The sequence below is a fragment of the Diabrotica undecimpunctata genome, chromosome 7 (genome assembly GCF_040954645.1).
Source record: "Diabrotica undecimpunctata isolate CICGRU chromosome 7, icDiaUnde3, whole genome shotgun sequence".
In the NCBI taxonomy this organism is placed as follows: Eukaryota; Metazoa; Arthropoda; class Insecta; order Coleoptera; family Chrysomelidae; genus Diabrotica; species Diabrotica undecimpunctata.
This window is the reverse complement of record NC_092809.1, coordinates 120724459-120746172: the sequence shown is the minus strand read 5'-3', so window position 1 is coordinate 120746172 and position 21714 is coordinate 120724459. Positions and strand designations below refer to the sequence as shown.

At 31.6% G+C, this 21714-nt stretch overlaps 1 long non-coding RNA gene across 1 annotated transcript; it reads left to right on the top strand.

The window, feature by feature from the left end:
* Nucleotides 1–211: 211 nt before the first annotated feature.
* Nucleotides 212–20846, top strand: LOC140446950 (uncharacterized). The gene is made up of 3 exons (XR_011951539.1): nt 212–230; nt 19479–19591; nt 20481–20846. It is a non-coding gene; the product is annotated as an uncharacterized lncRNA (long non-coding RNA).
* Nucleotides 20847–21714: the final 868 nt, after the last annotated feature.

The following is a 21714-nucleotide window of genomic DNA, read 5'->3' as shown; positions in this document are numbered from 1 at the left end:
TTTATATTTCCCAATTATTTTAATTAAAACTAGTAAACGACAATAGTAAAGACATAAAAATATTGAGATTGGAAAAATTTATATTATTATTAAGATTATATTTTTATTATCTATGCTGTTCTAGGTATAAAAGAGGGTCAAACATTGAACGGTCATCAGACGCGTGGCTTTAAAGATCCATTTAATAAACTATTCAGAAGATAAAGATGTTCAGTTGTGTCTCAATTTTGGTAAGTCATACATTAATTTATTTTAATTAACTTTTTTTTACGTTGGCACAATACACCAAGAATAAAGGTATGATATTATGAAAAATATGTCGCGTGATTTGGTTGTCGAAGTAAGGCGCGTAATAGAGGGTAAGTCCCTCTAATAATATAAAGTATACTATTTTTTCTTCAAACGTAGCAATTTTCAACCATGAATAGTAAAATTCATACGCTATTTTTACTCGAAATTAACTGTGACAACTATCAAAGTCATCTAGATGTTAGAAATTAAAATAATTAAGTCGTCGGTGGGATTTGCGTCTCCCTGGTTACAGTTACAAAGAAGTGGCTTTCCTAAGACATGTAGTAACCACTCAAGGTATAAAACTTAATCCCTGCAAAATTTAAGCCATTTAAAAATACCCATTACCAAAGACTGTCAAAGAAATAAAGTCCTTTCTAGGATTAATCGGATTCTATAGGCGATTTATTCCAAATTTCGCGAAGATTACGTCTCCACTTTCCAGATGCACTCGTAAAGGTGCTGTTATAGATCTTAAAAATCCAAATTATTTGGAGTGTTTCGAAAAATGTAAACAACTCTTAACTAATGCTCCTGTTCTTCAATACCCAGATTTCGAAAAACCTTTCGTACTTACCACGGATGCTTCTAATATAGCGATAGGATCAGTCCTACTTCAGAATAACCATCCCATTGCCTTTTATTCGAGGACCCTAAATTCTGCCGAACAAAATTACTCTACAATAGAAAAAGAATTATTGGCATTCTTAGATTCATGTAAACATTTTCGTATGTACCTGTACAGTCAAAAATTCATAGTAGAAACTGATCAAAACCCTCTAGTTTGGATCTACAAAGTTAAAGACCCTACTTCTCGATTAACTCGCTGGCGACTTAAGTTAGAGGATTAAAATTTTGAAGTTAGATATAAAAAAGGAAAAGAGAACCTAGTAGCCGATGCCCTCAGCAGAATTCAAATAAATGCTCTAAGCTCCAGCTCAGAATGCGCTGAACCTCCAGATGCAATTGATGCTTTTAACGCAGAAAATTTTCTCGAGGAATTTGAAAATTTGCAAAATAATACAAACACACAACACACCTGTCGAACACCCTATCACAGGAATTGAAATATCACCCGAGCCAATTAATATATTGTCAAATCAAATTATATTCCAAACTAAATGTGCTAAATTTGAGTTACAATACAAAAAGATTTTTAATAAACATCAATACACTGTAACGCTCACCGACAACTGGCAAGCAGAAATAGCAGATGCATTTCAAAGTATCCTAAGACCGAATCAAAAATTTACCATTACAATACCTCATGAATTTAGACCCTTCATTTGCAATTATTTTAAAGAGAAAATAAAATCAACAGTAAAGACAATATTCTGCAATAAATTGCTAAAAGATATTAAAGAAGAGAAACGACAAGTTGAATGTGTAGAAAAATATCACAGAGAAAATCATAATGGAATAGTGGAATCATATAAACATCTAAGGCAAACTTTCTATTGGCCTTCTATGCAAACCACGATCTCGAACTTTATAAATAAATGTGAAATATGCTTAAAAAGCAAATACGAAAGGCACCCGTACAAACTCCCACAATTAGGGCCATTACTTGGACAAAAACCGTTTGACATCTTACACATTGACATTTTTCATTGCAACAAAACATTATATTTAACAATAATAGATTCATTTTCTAAATATGGACAGTGTTGTAAATTAAACGATAAAACATCCATTTCAATACTGAATAAACTTAGGCATTACTTTACGCACCATAACTATCCAAAGAAAGTTGTATCTGATAGTGGCACAGAATTTAACTCAGCAGTCATAAAAGAATTTTTAAAGCTCCACAAAATCGAAATTCGTTTCACAACAGTTGATAACTCATCTTTAAACTCCCCCGTAAAGCGATTCTATTCTACACTTACTGAAAAACTCAGCACCTTACGTGCCCAAAATCCCAATGATTCTTAGACTACATTTTAACACATGCCATTCTTATCTATAATCAATCGATTCATAGTTCTACAAATTTCTCTCCATTTTCAATCCTATATGGACCTTATGCCGAGGACATCCATTTTGATTTTGACCTTCCCATATACGAAACGTACAATCAAAGACATTAGGAGGAATTACAACCTTTTATCGAATATTTATACAATAAACAAAAAGAAAACAGGCAGCAAATATTAGATAGACAGAACGAAAACGCTAAAGAAATTCCCAGATTTCCTCTCAAAAACTTTATATGTTTCAAGAAAGAAAGATAAACCAAAACTACAAGCACCTTATTCTATAATACGTCCAGATAAACAAGAAAAAACAAATATTTTAGGTAAGATAGACAAACAAAACCCAACATCTTAAGTTTGTTAAAAGAACAAGAAAATGTACAGACAAAAATACTCAAGCTCAAACTTGTTCACAGGAAAATCCTCGCCCTGGGTCATCAACTCAGGATTCAGGAGATTCAGAATAATGGCTACTATGCTGAGGATATAGGAAAATCAAAAGAAATCTTCCATAGACACTTCCTTTATTTTTCTCTAGACAATTTATCGAATATAATAGAAACTAGCCCAATCAACCAATTGCAAGCTCATTTTAAGAAAACACCTCTCTCACTTCTTTATTCTCAATATAATCATATACGCAAACAAGTAAAAGATGATTTGCATAAGATTACTCGCAAACAGAAAAGAGGACTCTTTAACTTTCTCGGAACTGCCATCAAATATATAACAGGTAACCCAGATGACTCTGACGTTGATCTATTAAAAACACATATTATTGCAATAGAAAATAAACAAAATGAAATAATCAAAAAATTTAACAATCAAAAATATCATATGGACAATCAATTAATACAAGATTTGATAAACTTATAGAAAAGATAAATACTGATAATGCTGCTCTTGTAGCTGCAGTTAGTAAGTTTTCTGCAGATTTTGATAGTTATTTAATTTTGCATAATGAAATAGTCAACATTCAAAATATTAACGAATTTTTAATGAAACTAATTAGAACCATTACTTTATCTGAATTAAATATTCCAAATATCGAATTATTCACGTTAAAAGAATTAGACAATTTAAAAGAAAATCTTCTTAAACTGTATCCTAGAAATTCGCTTCTTGTGAGTGATGAACATCCGTATGAATTAATTAATCGAAGCATCCAAAATGTTAGTCTGCGTAACCGCCAATACAATGCTCATAATAGTTAAAATACCTATTCTCCACGAAACCAATACCACTTTAAAGATTTATCCGATCCCAAATAAAGATCATATCATGATTTTACCACATATACTCTACTATGTCAACAACAAATGGTTCGAAAGCTGCATTGGAGAAAGTGACCACATCATTTGTACCAAAAACGTACAATCCCATTGTACGATACCAAATGTCCATAATTGCACAAAGACCATAGTGACAGAGAACTTTTTCCAAGAAACCAGCAAAGTGATATTGCTGGAAATAAACCATACAATAATAATTCAACAACAGGAAGTAAAATCAACCAGTTTACTAACGACAGAAGAACCAATCGTCATTGAAGGAATCTACTTCAACAAGAAAACATCTGAAGACATTTCACTACCAAAAATAGTTCCAATAAAACTATTGCCGGATCACCAGATCAAAATTGAGAAGTTAACAATTCCAAATACTCATGGTCAAATTCAACCCCTCGAAACAATAGATGTTTTACCACCACTTTCAATGGGACTGAGCACCACTTCAATTGTTATACTTTTATTTGTTTTAGCATTTTTAGCAATATTCCTAATTAAAAAACGAAAAAGAATTTCCCAAATTCTATTTGGTACGAAACTCCATCCTGTCCAAATTCAAATTCTGAATGAATTAATCGAGGACGAAGTCCGAACCAAAGGAGGGAGGAGAAATGTGAAAGAAGCTCCCCGACTATCTAGAGTCAGCAAATTCCGAAGATCAGAGGTTATAAAGAAGGAAGGAAGAAGCCCACGATTATTATTATTAGTTCTTATTTAGTTGTAGTAAATATCTCTGTAAATTGTAACTTAATTTTGAAAATAAAATATTTTTTTTGAGAAGTTCAAGTGCTTGTGACATATATATATATATATATATATATATATATATATATATATATATATATATATAAAATATATAAATATTTTTGATGGGTTGGATTCAATAAAAGGGCTATTGGTTAACTATTTAATATCTCGAGCTTTCAATTGTGATTACAATTCTTATCAATAGCTGCTAAAAAAGACAAAATATCTTACAAAGTTGAACTATAAAGAAAAACATTTTTTGTTAACTCACCAAATAAAATTAGGTTCGTTAATAAAAATTGCTGCAAATACATGTCAAAAAAAATTAATACTAAAATGCCCTTATCTAATAAATTTTTCCCTGAAATTTTAATAATTTTGAAAACGTGAAAGAAATAATAAGTTAGACTTACTCACAATCAATTTAATTTAACTAATCGGACGACCGGTTTCGCTTTCTATAATATGCAAAGCATCTTCAGGTCACGATACAAAGTTAAAATGCTGAAAATAATAATCCCATATTAGGGTGTTGTCTAATAAAGATAAAAAACATAGGTAGGTGATATAAATTATATAAATTACAGTAATTATGCCAATATTACATGTCTCAAAATCTCAATAAATAACACACATTTCATAAATATATCTCCAGAATAAACTTAAATAACTTTAAAAAAATTAATGGTATAGAACATTACTTTCATAAAACAAACAATACATTCCACCTATCTCTACTTCATTGGATAAAATCTGTCTCCTCAAGAACTTCCCAGTTTACTGTTAAACAATTACAATAGTTGACCTGAGTTCTCCAATCAACAATCCAAGATAGTTTGAACCATGTTCTTTCAACCATCAATTAATAGAGTACCGGCATGTAAGTAATGTTTATGTTTTGGTTTATTTATTGATTCATTACAGTTTAATAGACGATGTTACCAATTTGTGGGTCTTACCTTGTCTGCTTAAACATTTTATTTTTTATTCATTTATAAAACCACAGACATGTAATATTGGCATAATTACTGTAATTTATATAATTTATATCACCTACCTATGTTTTTTATCTTTATTAGACAACACCCTAATATGGGATTATTATTTTCAGCATTTTAACTTTGTATCGTGACCTGAAGATGCTTTGCATATTATAGAAAGCGAAACCGGTCGTCCGATTAGTTAAATTAAATTGATTGTGAGTAAGTCTAACTTATTATTTCTTTCACCTTTTGAAATGGACTCACACAAGCAACACATTCATAATTTTGAAAACATTTTCTTAACAAAAAAAAAATGATTGAATTTATAAATAGTTTAAAGTAGCAACCAATTACAAATAAGCCTCAATATCATAAATGCCAACTTAAAATGTTTACCTCTGACAATTATATTGTCAAAAATAAAATTTTGTTTAAAAATTCTTTTCTGTTTAGTAACAAAAAAGAAGAAGATTCACTCACCACTTCCGCTTCCTGCACTTATTTTCCATACTCTGTAGCCAAGTTTGCTGTAGATGTTTATATGTTTCCACTATTCCATTATGATTTTCTCAGTGATATTTTTCTACACATTCAACTTGTCGTTCTTCTTCTTCAATATCTTTTAGCAATTTATTGCAGAATATTGTCTTTACTGTTGATTTTATTTTCTCTTTAAAATAATTGCAAATGAAGGGTCTAAATTCATGAGGTATTGTAATGGTAAATTTTTGATTCGGTCTTAGGATACTTTGAAATGCATCTGCTATTTCTGCTTGCCAGTTGTCGGTGAGCGTTACAGTGTATCGATGTTTATTAAAAATCTTTTTGTATTGTAACTCAAATTTAGCACATTTAGTTTGGAATATAATTTGATTTCACCATAGATTAATTGACTCGGGTGATATTTCAATTCCTGTGATAGGGTGTTCGACAGCGGTGTGTTGTGTGTTTGTATTATTTTGCAAATTTTCAAATTCCTCGAGAAAATTTTCTGCGTCAAAAGCATCAATTGCATCTGGAGGTTCAGCGCATTCTGAGCTGGAGCTTAGAGCATTTATTTGAATTCTGCTGAGGGCATCGGCTACTAGGTTCTCTTTTCCTTTTTTATATCTAACTTCAAAATTGTAATCCTCTAGCTTAAGTCGTCAGCGAGTTAATCGAGAAGTAGGGTCTTTAACTTTTTAGATCCAAACTAGAGGGTTGTGATCAGTTTCTACTATGAATTTTTGACTGTACAAGTACATACGAAAATGTTTACATGAATCTAAGATTGCCAATAATTCTTTTTCTATCGTAGAGTAATTTTGTTCGGCAGAATTTAGGGTCCTCGAATAAAAGGCAATGGGATGGTTATTCTGAGATAGGACTGATCCTATCGCTATATTAGAAGCATCCGTGGTAAGTACGAAAGGTTTTTCGAAATCTGGGTATTGAAGAACAGGAGCATTAGTTAAGAGTTGTGTACATTTTTCGAAACACTCCAAATAATTTGGATTTTTAGGATCTATAACAGCACCTTTACGAGTGCATCTGGAAAATGGAGACGTAATCTTCGCGAAATTTGGAATAAATCGCCTATAGAATCCGATTAATCCTAGAAAGGACTTTATTTCTTTGACAGTCTTTGGTAATGGGTATTTTTGAATGGCTTCAATTTTGCAGGGATTAGGTTTTATACCTTGAGTGGTTACTACATATCTTAGGAAAGCCACTTCTTTCGTAAGGAACTCAGACTTATCTAATTGAACTTTTAAATTATGTTTTCTAAAGGTATCGAATATGGTAGTGATGTGAACGAGATGTTCGTGAAGAGATACGTCGTCCATATAGACGAATACAAATTTGTGAACGAAAGGACGGAGAATGTTGTCCATTAATCTTTCAAAGGTTGCTAGGCTGTTCTTTAAGCCAAACGGCATACGTAAGAATTCAAAATGACCCTGTGGCACTGAAAATGCAGTTTTTTCTACAGAGTTAGGAGGAATTTCGATTTAATGATAGCCTTGAGCCAAGTCTAGTGTTGTAAAATATGTAGCCTTACCTAAATTATCTAAAATTTTTTCTATTTTTGGTAAAGGATATCTGTCATCTATAGTATTTTCATTTAGCTTTCTATAATCAATAACCATTCTGAATTTTTTCTTGCCTGAAGCATCAGCTTTTTTGCGTACAACCCACACTGGGGCCGAATAGGGAGAAATTGATGGTCTAATAATTTTATCATCTAACTATTTTTGTACTTGTCGACTAATTTCTTCCTGCATCGCCTTAGGATGCCTATATCCCTTAACATAAATATGACTTTCATCTTTTGTTTTAGTTTCATGCTTCACTGCTGACGTGAAAGATAAACTCTTTTTCTCATCGTAAAATACATCTCTGTATTTTCTGCAAAGGTTAAGTATTTTATTTTTTTCTTCATTATTTAAATGTTGTGTACGAATATTAGATTCTACAAAGTGCGTTGGTTCGGTTGAAATTTTATACTCATTAAGTTTTTGAACTTGAATAGGTTCTTATAATTTTATCGGATAAGGGAGTGTCAGGTTATTAATGAAACCGTTTTTTGCTGTGTGTATGGATTCCGGTAATGTAAAATTTTGTAAGTCTACACGGGGTACTAGAATTTCACCGTCTAGGACGTTAACCGTCTAATTTTATAATATAATGTCTCAAAATGAATAGTAATTCTGTAATTTGTTAAGGTCAATGTTTTAGTTTGATAATTTAGTATGGAGTTAAAACGTTCTAAATCATAATTTCCAAGTAGGATATCAAAATCTTTTCTCCAATTTGCGATTCGTGCATCAATGAGATCATTAATGCCATATTCAGATAATAAAGGGGTTTTAATATTTTGGAAAAAATTTGTTGTACGATTCATAGAGGTTAATGTAAAAGGTTTTTTGTATATGTGGGATTGATTAAAATATTTTACAGCTTTTGGAGAGATTACAGTATCTGATCCTCCAGAATCTATAAAAACTTTAAGACGAATCATGGGCGTAACAAAATAAGGTAGCCGGGGAGATTTTTGTAAATTATTCAGATTTATAGAGGAGGTGGTTGTTCTTTGGGAGATACTAGGGGAAAATCCTGATAGTTTTGGTCGAAATATTCTTCCGTGACTTGTTCGGAATTGGAATTTTCAATGTTAACTTCGGAATTATGAATTTGATTTGCAGCAATATTGAAATTATGGCCATTAGTGGTAACGGTCATGGGTTGGTGATTTCTTGTGGAGGATGTTAGAACGCCACTCATAGGAGAATGTGTGTTTTGTTGAGTTTGTGGGTTCCTATATTTATTTATTCTATGTTGTACATTTTGTCGAAAATTTGGGGGTTGATTATTTCTAGATGAACTATTATTATACGATTGAGAAGCAAAATTAAAATTTGGCTGTGAAATATTATTAAAATTTGTTTGATTATTCTGAAATAGTGGTCTGAAGTAATTTGACTGCATGGGCGAAAAGTTTGTGGGCCTATTATCATTATTATGATTATTACGTGGAAACTGGTTTGGATTATGTGGCCTCTGTTTGAGCAAAGGTTTTCTAGTTTGTTGGCTTTTTAAAAAGTTCAAAAAGTTCATATATTGTTGTTGGTTTTTATGATTATCATAAGCAATGCACTTTTGAAGTGCTGCTTCAAGTGATTCTATTTCAAAATGGTACGGTTCATTTATACCCGAGCAAAAAGTTTTTAAGGCAATGTTCTTAAAATATGGCGTTTTAAAATTTACAGTAGCAGGATTATCATTTAAAGTAATATGTTGAAGCAGATCAACAGATCCTATAAGCAAATAGGATACTCCTATAAACAAATATTTTTATATTTTTCATTACCATATTTCAGAGATATCACTCCGGGGTTAACAAGGATTCTGAAAAGTGTTGAAAATAGCTTTGGCAATAATAATAACAACATTAAACTTAATGTGGCTTGTAGATCAGCCCTAACAATTAATAATCTTTATTCTAAGATAAAAGATAAGACTCCCATAGATAGGCTTAGTAATATTGTCTACAACATTCCATGTCTCTCTTGCAACAATTCCTACATCGGTCAAACATCTCAATTATTGAAATCACGTATTACACTACACAAAAGTGATTCTCGACTTCACCCTGACCGTTGTGCATTAGCCAAACATGTCCATTTTACTGGTCATCTCATGGACTATACAAACACTACAATTCTCCACCGTGAGAACAATAAATCTAAAAGAGAGTTCATTGAAATGTCTTATATTTTCCTTAACGATTTCTCCATTAATGTTAAGAGTGACATTAAGAATCTAAGCGATATATACCACTTGTTACTTAAATCAGATACCAAGAACAATACTATATCACAGATAACTAACTTGACTGATATATCCGTTAACAACTAACATACCTTTATAATTAATTTTCATTAACAAAAAAATATATAACATTCCCTTAGATACATCTCAATAAGATGCAATAATACATGAACAATAGAATATAATTAAATAAAGAAAATCAAAATAATATTTCCCTATACTGGGATTTAAATTCATTCGTTTTTACCAATGAACCTTAACGACATAAAGATTCATAAGAACTAATGAAGTTGTCAGCGCTTGCGTTCTGGCTAAAACAGAACCTCACTTTTAAACTTTCTAAAAATCAAAAATTTAGTTATGGTCGACAATTCAAAGAATTACCTCCTTTTAAATGTAGTTACATTGGGTTTTTCGATTAACCTTGGGTAAGCCTTTACGTGTCAAGTTCAAAGCTACCACACATTTCAAATCTTAAAAGCAAAGTTTTTTAATATTCTAACTCTACAATTCTAAGTTACGGTAAGATCAATAATGTTTTAATAGATAATATATGGTAGCTAATTATAATTTATTCTCTTTCAGCCCTGAAGAAGCCAAATTAATTCTCTTTGGCGAAAACGTTCGGCGAAACAATTGATACACATTAGAGTCTTTCTTGCAGATTTCCCCAATATTTAAGAGTTTACTATTTAACTAAGCTGCAAAGATTAAATTTCTTTTCTATATATATATATATATATATATATATATATATATATATATATATATATATATATATATATATATATATATAATAAACTTAACGTTTAATTATTTCGTCGAATTTTTTTCTTATTTTTAGTTGTTGTTTAGCATGGTGAATGCTTTGCCACAACCACAGCAAGATGAAACTCTTCATTTATACGAAGCGGCTCGCCTACTGCATCGCCACAAACCACACAATGCAAAATCACTAATAAATAACGGAGTACGTGTAAATGCTCGAGACATAGATTGGATCACTTTTTCAATTGTTTATAATTATGGTATACAACCACCTCTTAACACTAATCCAATCTTTACAACGACAAAATATTAATACTGAACACAATATCGTTTGCAGCGCCATGAACCAGTATAGACTTTATGTCGTTATGTCATTGATAAACTAGTAAAATGTCATCCAAAACACTGTTATTTGATTTGCACTTTTCTCATAAATATATTGTTTTAATTAAAGCACGAATTTATAATAAATGTTATATCTAAAAGTTTTTAAGTTTTATTTTATATAAACAAAATTCAAACTGATCTTGGTACCAAAACTGTTTAAGAGTTTAAATGGGTTCTTTTTATAATTTAAATTATTATAATTATTAGAAAATTTAACTTTAAAGACTATAAACGTAGGACAGTTTTAAAAATATATCAGAAAACCTTTAAGATTTGTATTCTTCTTCTTTAAGTTCCCTCTTCTATAGAAGGCTGGAAATCATCATGGCTATGCGGACTCTGTTGACTGCCGCTCTAAAAAGTTCTGCACTACTGCATTCAAACCATTCCCTTAAGTTTTTAAGCCAGGATATTCTTCGTCTTCCAACGTTTCGCTGTCCTCGGATTTTGTAGTGCATAATAAGTTGTAATAATGCGTATTTTTGCCCACTCGTCACGTGTCCTAAGTACTTAAGTTTTCGTCCTTTGGTAGTTAAGATCTGTATAGAAAGAAACAAATTCTCATAATGGTATTCACTGATCTTGAGAAAGCACGTGATATAGTTCCTAAAGGGTTCCACGGTTGCCTTTTTCTCAATTTACTAAGTAGTTCCCGTCCAATATGTATAAATATATCTTATAATAGAAGATTGTCTGAGGAATGTATGAGAGTAGTAGCTAGCTACAGGGTAGCTGGTGAATACTTCTCTGCGATCCCGGCAGGGAATAGATAGGTAGATAGGAACCGCACACCTGCCCACGCGAGCTGATGGATTTCCCCAGCCTTCCATTCCTGAGGAAACCTTGTGGAAACCTAAAGCATTCCCATTTCTACCCTTTCGTTCCCTCACTTCCAAACCAACTCGTTAACATGCACTAGTTAAGCGTAACGTTTTAATGGCTTAAAACCCAAAAAGTTATTTTCCATAAAAGACGAAACTACTGAACGGCACTCAGTCTTCGGCGGCTCCAACATCTCCAACCAAGGTAGCGGTTGGAACAGGTTTGGAGCATAGGATGCTAAGAATCCCCAGGAAAAAATCAGGCTTCTACAAATAGCGTTAAATGCATATTACTTGGTACAATGTTAGAACTCTAATATTAGACCAAAAGATAATGGAACTGGAGAAAAAGCTGAAAACCTAAAATGAGACACCATTGACCTCAGTGAAGTAAGACAAAGAGAGGAATTCCAAATTACTTTTAAATTAGGAGACGTATTTCATTTTAGGAATGAAGAAGGCACTTTAAATGGTGGAGTAGGATTCATTATACATAGAAAGCACACACAAAATATAGTTGAAATTATCATCATACGCCCAGGATTGTATATCTTAACTTCAAACTAAATGCAAGATATAACAGTAAGGTAATCCAGATACATACTTCAACGAATATCCACGCATATGAAGAAACTAAAAATTTTTATGAGGACCTAGAAACAGCGTTAGATGCCACACCAGCATATTACACAATAAGAGCAACGCTGACCACGCGAGCCTTGGTTCTCTCCCAACTGTTACAGTTAAAAAATTTCTACAAAAATATATTAATTTCCATCTCCAAACATCGTTTCATTCTGTAAAAAGTGAAAATTTGTTTAAGCTTCTAAGTACCACTAAGAACGAAATTCTATCTTCTGTAAGTCGTTGTTGAGCACAGTCACATCGTGTGCGGAAGATACGTTGTACAAGGGTTTTTTATACAGATGTATAGATATACACTCATGGACAAAAATATCGAATATTTTGGAATTTTCCAATTTTTTTTTGTAGTCACCATTATTTCAAAATAATTTTAGATTGCTGATAATACTCGTATAGTAGGCTGATGTACTCAACTGGTTTAAAATATTTTGATGTTTATTTTGACGTTTATTCAGTAGTTACCGTCATTCGTACATTTTATCATAAAAATCCATCTTCACGTTAAGGAAAAATCATACTAATTCGGTTATTTTTAGTTTAATTTATTAAGTTTAATTAAATATTATTTTATTATAAGCTGCTTTATATAAGCTGCCTTACAATAGGTAATAATTCCTTTTTTGTCGAATTCCCCTTGTACTCAATTGCGTGTTTATCCAACCATTCGATTATCTCTCCCTTTTTTCATGCCGTTGTTGGCAATTTTTCTGCTAGTCTTGAATGGTAACTAGCATTATCCATTACTATGACAGAATTTTTTGGAATTAAATCCAACATTTGCTCAAAATATTCTTTAAAAACATCAGCAGTCATTTCCTCGTGGTAATATTTGGTTGATTTTGAGGCAAAACTTAATAATCCACCATTGACAAAACCGTAATCGTTTCCAATATGAGCTATTATGAGTCTGCGTCCTTTTCCAACAGGAATATTGTTTATTCCAGTAGATACACTTTCGATGAATGCCTGACGGAAGCTTTTCACATTTGTATCAACCCATAGATATGGTACAGTATGACCTTCATTTAGCCAAGTCAGGTCCAAATAAAAAACTGTTTTCTCTTCTTCTCGGTACTTTTTAATAGTTCTTAGATAATCTCGTCTCCAACATACAATGTAATCTTTTTTAATTAAAACGGATTTTCTTCTATTCTTTTGCCAACGAAATCCCATCTCTCTCAATAGTCCCCATAATTTCTTGTTGCTTATGATTGGTAACTCTTCGTTTTCTCTAATTAATGTTTGGATTTTGTCCAATGTTGGAAATTCTTTGTTAAAAAAAAATGAGTGGACGCTGCGTCTTATCATGTTTTTATGTATTTCTTCAAATTCCAAGGGTTTACTCCCTCCACTCTTCTTGGGAGATGAAACAGTTCCTCCTTTTCTTTCTTTTAGGAATCTATAAATTGTGGCTTTTTTAACCCCTGTCATATTTGAACACATGTTAACGATTTCACGAACATTACTTAAAGGGCGTTGATGTACAAGTGCATCGTGTACATTTAATATTATATTTTTCTCTCTTAGACTGAAGGCACCTTTAAAACTACACTTAACCGGGATAAAACCTGTTGTCGACGTCATTTTTAAATGCAAATAACAAAATATCGACACCAAAAATATTGGTGGGTAAGACATGAACAATGTACATCTACAAACTAAATGGAAGATGCAAACAATTTCTAATTTATATTATTGGCATAAGCTGTAATGTGTCATAAAAACTACTTAAACTATCATTAGTGAAGCCTTATCAGTAATTCCAGGTAATCGTTCAAAGAAGAAATTTTTTTTGTGTCAGGCGATAACTTGTATAGAAAACAATAATCACCTTTAAATTACTGTTTACATTAATTTATTTCGTGAAACATTGAATTCTCTTGTTAATCACCCGTGTATAATTAACAATAATCGTGTGGCATATATACCGACGTTTTTTACGCACAAAAAGGTATAGTGAGATTAGTGGACACTTATTTTACAGAAGATTTTTTAAAAGATAATAAAGATAATGAATTGTTGACGGCATCTTAAAATATTAATTTTTTTTATTTATTTCAAAACAAGCATAGGGTGACGCCTATGATTTTCTGACCTGTTGAGGATTTGCATACATAATGTGCTATCAATATGATAAAAAAGGACTATAGATGGTTCTAAATTAAGTGGTTCGGAAAATGTCCCAGCTAGTTCTTGAAACACTTCAGAATAAACCTGGTAACCACTATTTTTTTCCATGGTTACTTAAAATTTTTGAAAAATTTCCTTTCCAATAGTATCTTTAACGTTTTGATACAATGACTCAAATTCTTTTATTAAAACTGTACTCTTTAACAATGATAATTTGATGGATTCTAATTGAGTTATAGTTTTCTGAACAAAACTATAATTTGATTTTAAGAATAGCAGTTGCTGTTGGAGGATGTTATTTTGGAAGGCTTGCTTAGCTTCCAATAAAGATTGGCAACTATTATCCGTTAAAAGGTTTATTATTATTTTTTAATCAACAAAATGATCAGCATAGAACTTAGCTGCTTCCAACCATGTTCCCCAATGTATTAAAATGGGTTCCGGTGGCACTGGAACAGCAGGAAGCATATCTCTGTAACATTGTATTCTTACAGGTGATTTCAAGAATACCTTTTTGACGATCGCTATTAAACTGTTAACTAGTGGAAAGTTTTGTCTTACTTCCTCCGCAACTCTGCTTATTCCATCCGCTAAACAAGTGACATGTATTAAGTTTGGATAAAATATTTTTAAATTTTGTCCTGCTTTCACCATATATGGTACGACATCAGATAAAATAAGCAATAATTTATCATTAGGCACAGCAGCAGGAAGAAAAAAGTTTGTTAATGCTTCTTTTAGAAACCGTAATATTGTTAAAGCGTTGGCTTTTTCCACTTGCTTACAGGAAATTAAATACGATTTTCGAAAGGTTTCATCGCTTAGTACACCAATCAATAAGTGCACAATGTATCTTCCTGGCGAGTCAGTGGTCTCGTCAACACATATGTAAAAGTAATTATTACCTATTTCTGCTTTTATGTTGTGGATAACTGAGGAGTATAACAAATTGACATTATTTCTCTTTAGAGTTCGTTCATTAGGATGCATGCAATATTTTTTTAAAAAAGAACTAAAGCTTTCATTAGATAATTTTAAAAGCAGTATATGAGCGAAGATGCAGGTGTGTTTGTCCTTACACCTTGTCTTGATGCCTTTGTTTTACACACCAGTCATAGGTCGCTGATTTTTTTTCCTTGGGGAACAAGTTTTGTCCTTAGGGAAATAGGTTCACTTTACTTTTTTGAAAGACCACCCAGAAAACTGGGACAAATGAAAATTTCGAAGAGTACGTTTTAGCAAGTCTATTTGAAGAATTACAAGGTATTTTGGACGCCGATAACTTGCTTATTTATCAGCGATAGCTGATTTATGAAACTAAACTTTATGAAACTATAAAACTAGATAACTTATCGGTGATACAATATTGACACGAACTGAGTAAAACTTATTTATATACCGACTATGCTAAACCTTCTGAGGTGCAGCTAGCGCGGACAGGAGCCTATAACTCATCCAATGCTGGATTCGAACTGATCCAAAACTGATTTCAATCACTCGGCTCGTAATCGTTTCTTAACATTAAGAAATCTCCCGCTGACCCCCTCGACGTATCTAAAGGATATGTTTACATTTAAAACACCTTCGACTTTCCTTTCATTGGTAACATTTATTACCTGAGAAGGGCAGCTTTCGTTAATGGGAAATTTCAAATGACGCTAACCGATAATTTGGAATTATTAATCCTTTCATTGTTATGATTCTTAAATCTAAAAAAGAATATAATTATTCTATAGTTGTACCCATTTTTAAAATCTAAGATTGTAGAAATAAACTAAAAATGAACCGTTTTTGCATAACAATTAAAATATTTAAATTAAATCAAATGAAAATCGGTGTAGTAATCTTGAAAATGTCAAGACTGTGCAAGAAGGAAGAACCCTCAAATATTTACAAGAGGCTCTTGGTCTTTTTTGTTTACATTAAAAAAAAATACTGTAAGCATAAATTAAAAGCACTTAATTAATTATGGAAATACTATGATAACGACTGACGAAAAACTAAAACGATGGGAAGAGTATATGGAAGAGCTCTTCGACGACGAAAGAGGAAACCCATAAGACTTGTCTTTTGAGGACAGAGAAACAAGTGCAGAAATTACAAAGGAAGAAATAATGTATGCACTAAAGAACACCAGAAACGGAAAAAGCCCGGGGCCAGATCAACTGCCTATTGATATCCTTAAAATAATAGAAAATGAGTACATTGATGTCCTCTTAAAGCTTTTTAATAAAATTTATCAATCGGGTGACATACCCAACGAATGGTTGACCTCAACATTCATTTGTCCCCCAAAAAAGAAAAATGCTAGAGAATGCACCGACCACCGTTATATAAGCCTGATGTCTCACACACTTAAATTGTTTTTAAAGATTATTCATAAACGCATTTACAAAACACTTGATATGGATATTAAAGAAACTCAATTTGGATTCCGTAATGGCGTAGGTACCCGTGAAGCTCTATTTGCATTCAACGTACGAATCCAGAGATGCTTGGGTGTGAACCAAGATATGTACGTCTGTTTCATAGACTACAACAAGGCTTTCGACAAAGTCCGCCACAAAGAGCTAATGGACATCCTCAAAGCAAAACAAATACAACACAATGACCTTCGAATTATAACAAATCTATATTATAAACAGCAGGCACACGTACGCATTAATGAACACAAATCAGAAAAGTTCGAAGTTAAAAGAGGAGTGCGACAGGGGTGTGTATTGTCACCACTACTATTCAATGCATACTCTGAAGAAATTATGAAAAGAGCTCTTGAGGGAGAAACAGCAGGAATCAAGGTCAATGGAACACCAATTAACAACATTAGATATGCAGACGATACTATCATTATAACAGACAACCTCCGAGACCTCCAAAAGCTAATGAACAAGATAGTTGAGTATGGAGAGGAATATGGATTATCAATAAACACCAAGAAAACCAAATTTATGAGGATATCAAAAACCCAAAATAATGGTGAAAGCCTGACAATTAACGGTAGTGTTTTAGAACAAGTTGAAAACTACCACTATCTTGGCACAATAATTAATCACACAAACGATTACTCCAAAGAAATCAAACTTCGAATAGAGAAAGCACGTACAAACTTCAATAAAATGAGAAAGGTACTTTGTGCAAGAGAACTGAAATTGGACTTGAGAGTTAGGCTGGCAAGGTGCTATATTTTCTCGACTCTGCTTTATGGGATAGAAGCATGGACACTTAACGCGTCGACTGCTAAAAAGTTGGAAGCATTTGAAATGTGGGTGTATAGAAGAATCTTGAAGATATCATGGACCGAGCATGTGACAAACAACGAAGTCATGAGAAGAATCAACAAAAGAATGGAAGTATTGGAAACCATCAAGACACGAAAGCTGCAATACCTGGGGCATGTTATGCGTAATGAGAGATACAACCTACTTCAATTGATTATACAAGGGAAAATCCAGGGCAAGAGAAGTGTAGGAAGAAGAAGAATCTCATCGTTGCGTAACTTGAGGGAATGGTACGGATGCACATCAATTGAACTATTCAGAGCAGCAGCATCTAAGATCAGAATAGCCATGATGATTGCCAACCTCCGTCGCGGAGATAGCACGTGAAGAAGAAGAAATAATTATGTCCAATATATGATGTTTTTGTTTTTAGCAAAATTAAAGCAAACTATACTATTGTTAGAAAAAAAAATGTTAGCGACTTTTCAGTAGACTATTGAATGATTTGAATTTTAAATAGGTATTTTTTATCGCAATGAGTTTAAAGAGTGCTTGAAAAAAGAAAAAATACATCGATTTATTGCGAACTAGTTTTGTGTCGGTACTTTTCTCAAACATAATCTTCAATTTTAAAATCTTTGTTTGTACCACGTATAAATTTTTAAAATAAAATAAAAAATATTACGTGTGTACTTACGGTTTAGCCACAACTTGAGCAATAAACTTTATCCATATCCATAGATACCTCTTTGTAAGTTTTATCCCACTTGGAACATTGCTTATTTTCGGCATTTTAAAAGCACAATAATTATTTACAATTAGAAATGCACGTTATTTACGCCTTCAATTTTACAACAAAAGAAAAAACAAATGAAACTGACCGTCAAAATAAAAATTTTTACCTAGAGGCATAAACTGGCAAATACAAACTCTTAATTCCAGGACAAAACGTGACAAAACTAGAAGCCGCTGTCTTTTATTAGTTACTATACCAATAATTTGAATACCAAGTGATTATAGATCAAATAGAAATATTGGAATTTTCATGCTATCTATAAGTTTAAATATAAAAATATATAGTTAACACCAAATTTTTAAATTATATGCACTTTATGCTCACTTTTATAAAAATATGCAAAATTTGACATTTTTGCATTTTTTATGCATTTTATGCAGAATATGCAATTTGCATATTTATCTAAGTCTACTCCTCACCAATCGACAAAAGAACTATTGGACGACCGCGCAGAAGATGGAGTGACAACCTTTCAAAAAATTAAAGTTTAAGGCAAAAACCCAAAATAACAATATATAACACACTGACTCTATCAGTGCTGGTATATGAGTCAGAAACATGGAACATCTCCAAAACAGACGCACGTCGTCTGCTGGTCTTTGAAAGGAAGATACTAAGAATAATAATAGGTACAATCTGTGAGAATGTTACTTGGAGAAGGCGATATAATTTCGCAAAGAAGATCGGCGCAGCAAACTGGCAACGGTTGAGGATGAACAGAAACGACTGGCTAAATAGACTGGGGAACGTCGAGGATTGTTTTGTTGAATCTATATATTTAATGCAGGTTCTGTCAAGTCAAAAATAGAGTATCCAAAATTTAATTATAAATCTTTATGTGGGTAAAACCACTTATTTTCACTTGGTACGTAAAACTTATTACCTATTTATTTGAATCCCAACCACGCATTTATATTTTCCAATTATTTTAATTAAAACTAATAAACAATAATAATATCTTATTACCTATTTATTTGAATCCCAACCACGCATTTATATTTCCCAATTATTTTAATTAAAACTAATAAACAACAATACTAAAGGCATAAAAATATCGAGATTGTCAAAATTTATATTATTATTAAGATTATATTTTTATTTTCTACGCTGTTCTAGGTATAAAAGAGGGCCAAACATTGAACGATCATCAAACGCGTTTGTGGCTTTAAAAATCATCCATTTAATAAACTATCCAGAAGATGAAGATGTTCACTTGTATTTCAATTTTGGTAAGTCATACATTAATTTATTTTAATTAACTTTTTTTTACGTTGGCACAATACAACAAGAATAAAGGTATGATATTATGAAAATTATGTTACGTGATTGTGAATTATGATACGTGATGTTTCGAAAAGTTTTCAAAAATTAATAAACAGAAAGTGTCTTATTTATACTATCATGAAATAATTTAGACACTTTTACCTTTAATAAAAGAAGAATATATATGTTAAAATGACTTTATAATATAAAATATTTTTGCAACTTACAGAATAATGTGACTTGTGTGTATAATAATTAACGAATATTTTAATAATCATTTAAATCATGCAATTTCTTTCCCGTTCTGAGTTGTTCTTTTTTTAAATAATTTAAACTGTAAATATAAATTTTAAATAATTTAGCAACAATTTAGCAACAAAAACAGCTGAAAACAGAAAAGAGTTTGCAATTGTAGTAGTACACCTCCACTAAGGAGAGGGTACTTTGAGAAGAGAAAATGGTATTTGTGTCAAATAGGCTCGATAAGTTAAGTAGAGCTTGAAAAATTTTAGTTTTTGTTTTTAATTTTATAACAAAGGCGTTTATTCAATATCTTAGAGTTTAAGTCCAATTTAAATTCTCCAAACCAGTTAATGACACATACAATTCAAACACTATTCAGTTAAAGATTATGATATATACTTAATACAGTATAAAGAAATAAACGTAAGAGGCGTAATACATAAGATGTATTGAAAAACTGTAATTATTTTAATCAGCACTCCTAGAAGTAGAAGCTAGTATGTCGTCAAATATTCTTCGTTAAAATTATCGTGTTTAATTTTATTTTATATTATGTATATAATAAACTTAACGTTTAATTCTTTGCTCGAATAATTTTTTTCTTATTTTTAGTTGTTGTTTAGCATGGTGAATGCTTTGCCACAACCACAGCAAGACGAAACTCTTCATTTATACGAAGCGGCTCGCCTACTGCATCGCCACAAACCACACAATGCAAAATCCCCAATAAATAAAGGGGTAAGTGTAAACCCCCGAGAGATAGATTGGAACACTTTTTCACTTCGTATTCCATATGGACCTCAACCACCTTATACTAATCCATTCGTGAACCACACAGCATAGACGTTATGTCCTTATATCACTGATAAACTAGTAAAATGTCATCCAAAAACTGTAATTTGATTTGCACTTTTCCCATAAATATATTGTTTTAATTAAAGCACGAATTTATAATAAATGTTATATCTGAGTATCTAAGTATTTGAGTTTTATTTTATATAAACAAAATTCAAACTGATCGTGTTACCAAAACTGTTTAAGAGTTTAAATGGGTTCTTGATATAATTTCAATTATTATAATTATTTAAAAATTTAACTTTGAAGACTGTGATCATAGGGCAGCTTTACAAATTTATCAGATAACCTTTAAGATCTATATAGAAAGAAATGTATATATATATATATATATATATATATATATATATATATATATATATATATATATATATATATATATATATATATATATATAGTAGTCCAAAATTTTTGACTAGTTTGGAAAAAATATATGTAAATACTCTTTTCTTTTGGGTGTGGTAGTCAATAAAAACAGAGCTTTGCTAAGGCGTATTATTTATTCTAAATCCAAGCTTTCGGTGGTTTTTTGCCACCTTTATCAAGGTCTACAAAGAAAATTACTATGTTTTAAACAGTTTGAATGGTGCCAAAAAAAAGGCTATAAAAAGTATAAAAAACTTACCCGAATGTAAGATTCGTGGCAGAAACAACAACGTTAAATAACATGATATACTGAAGTTGCAATTACACTTTAAAAATTACTGTTGAAAAAAACACTTTAAAATTTCTAAATACGTTAAAAGTTAAAAACAAAATTAAGGACGACATGTTAAAACAGTCGTCGCTGCAGGCTTGATTTCAGTCACATTTCACGAGCAGAAAGAGAACGTGGGTGGACAATTATTGTTTAAATAGTTAGGAGAAAATACAAAAAACAACTTTGAAATTAACGTCTCACAAGATACTGTTTATGAATTTTGAGTACTACCAACTGTATTACCAACTTAGAAATAAGCGGGAAGTTCAAAATGTTATTCATGACATAAGC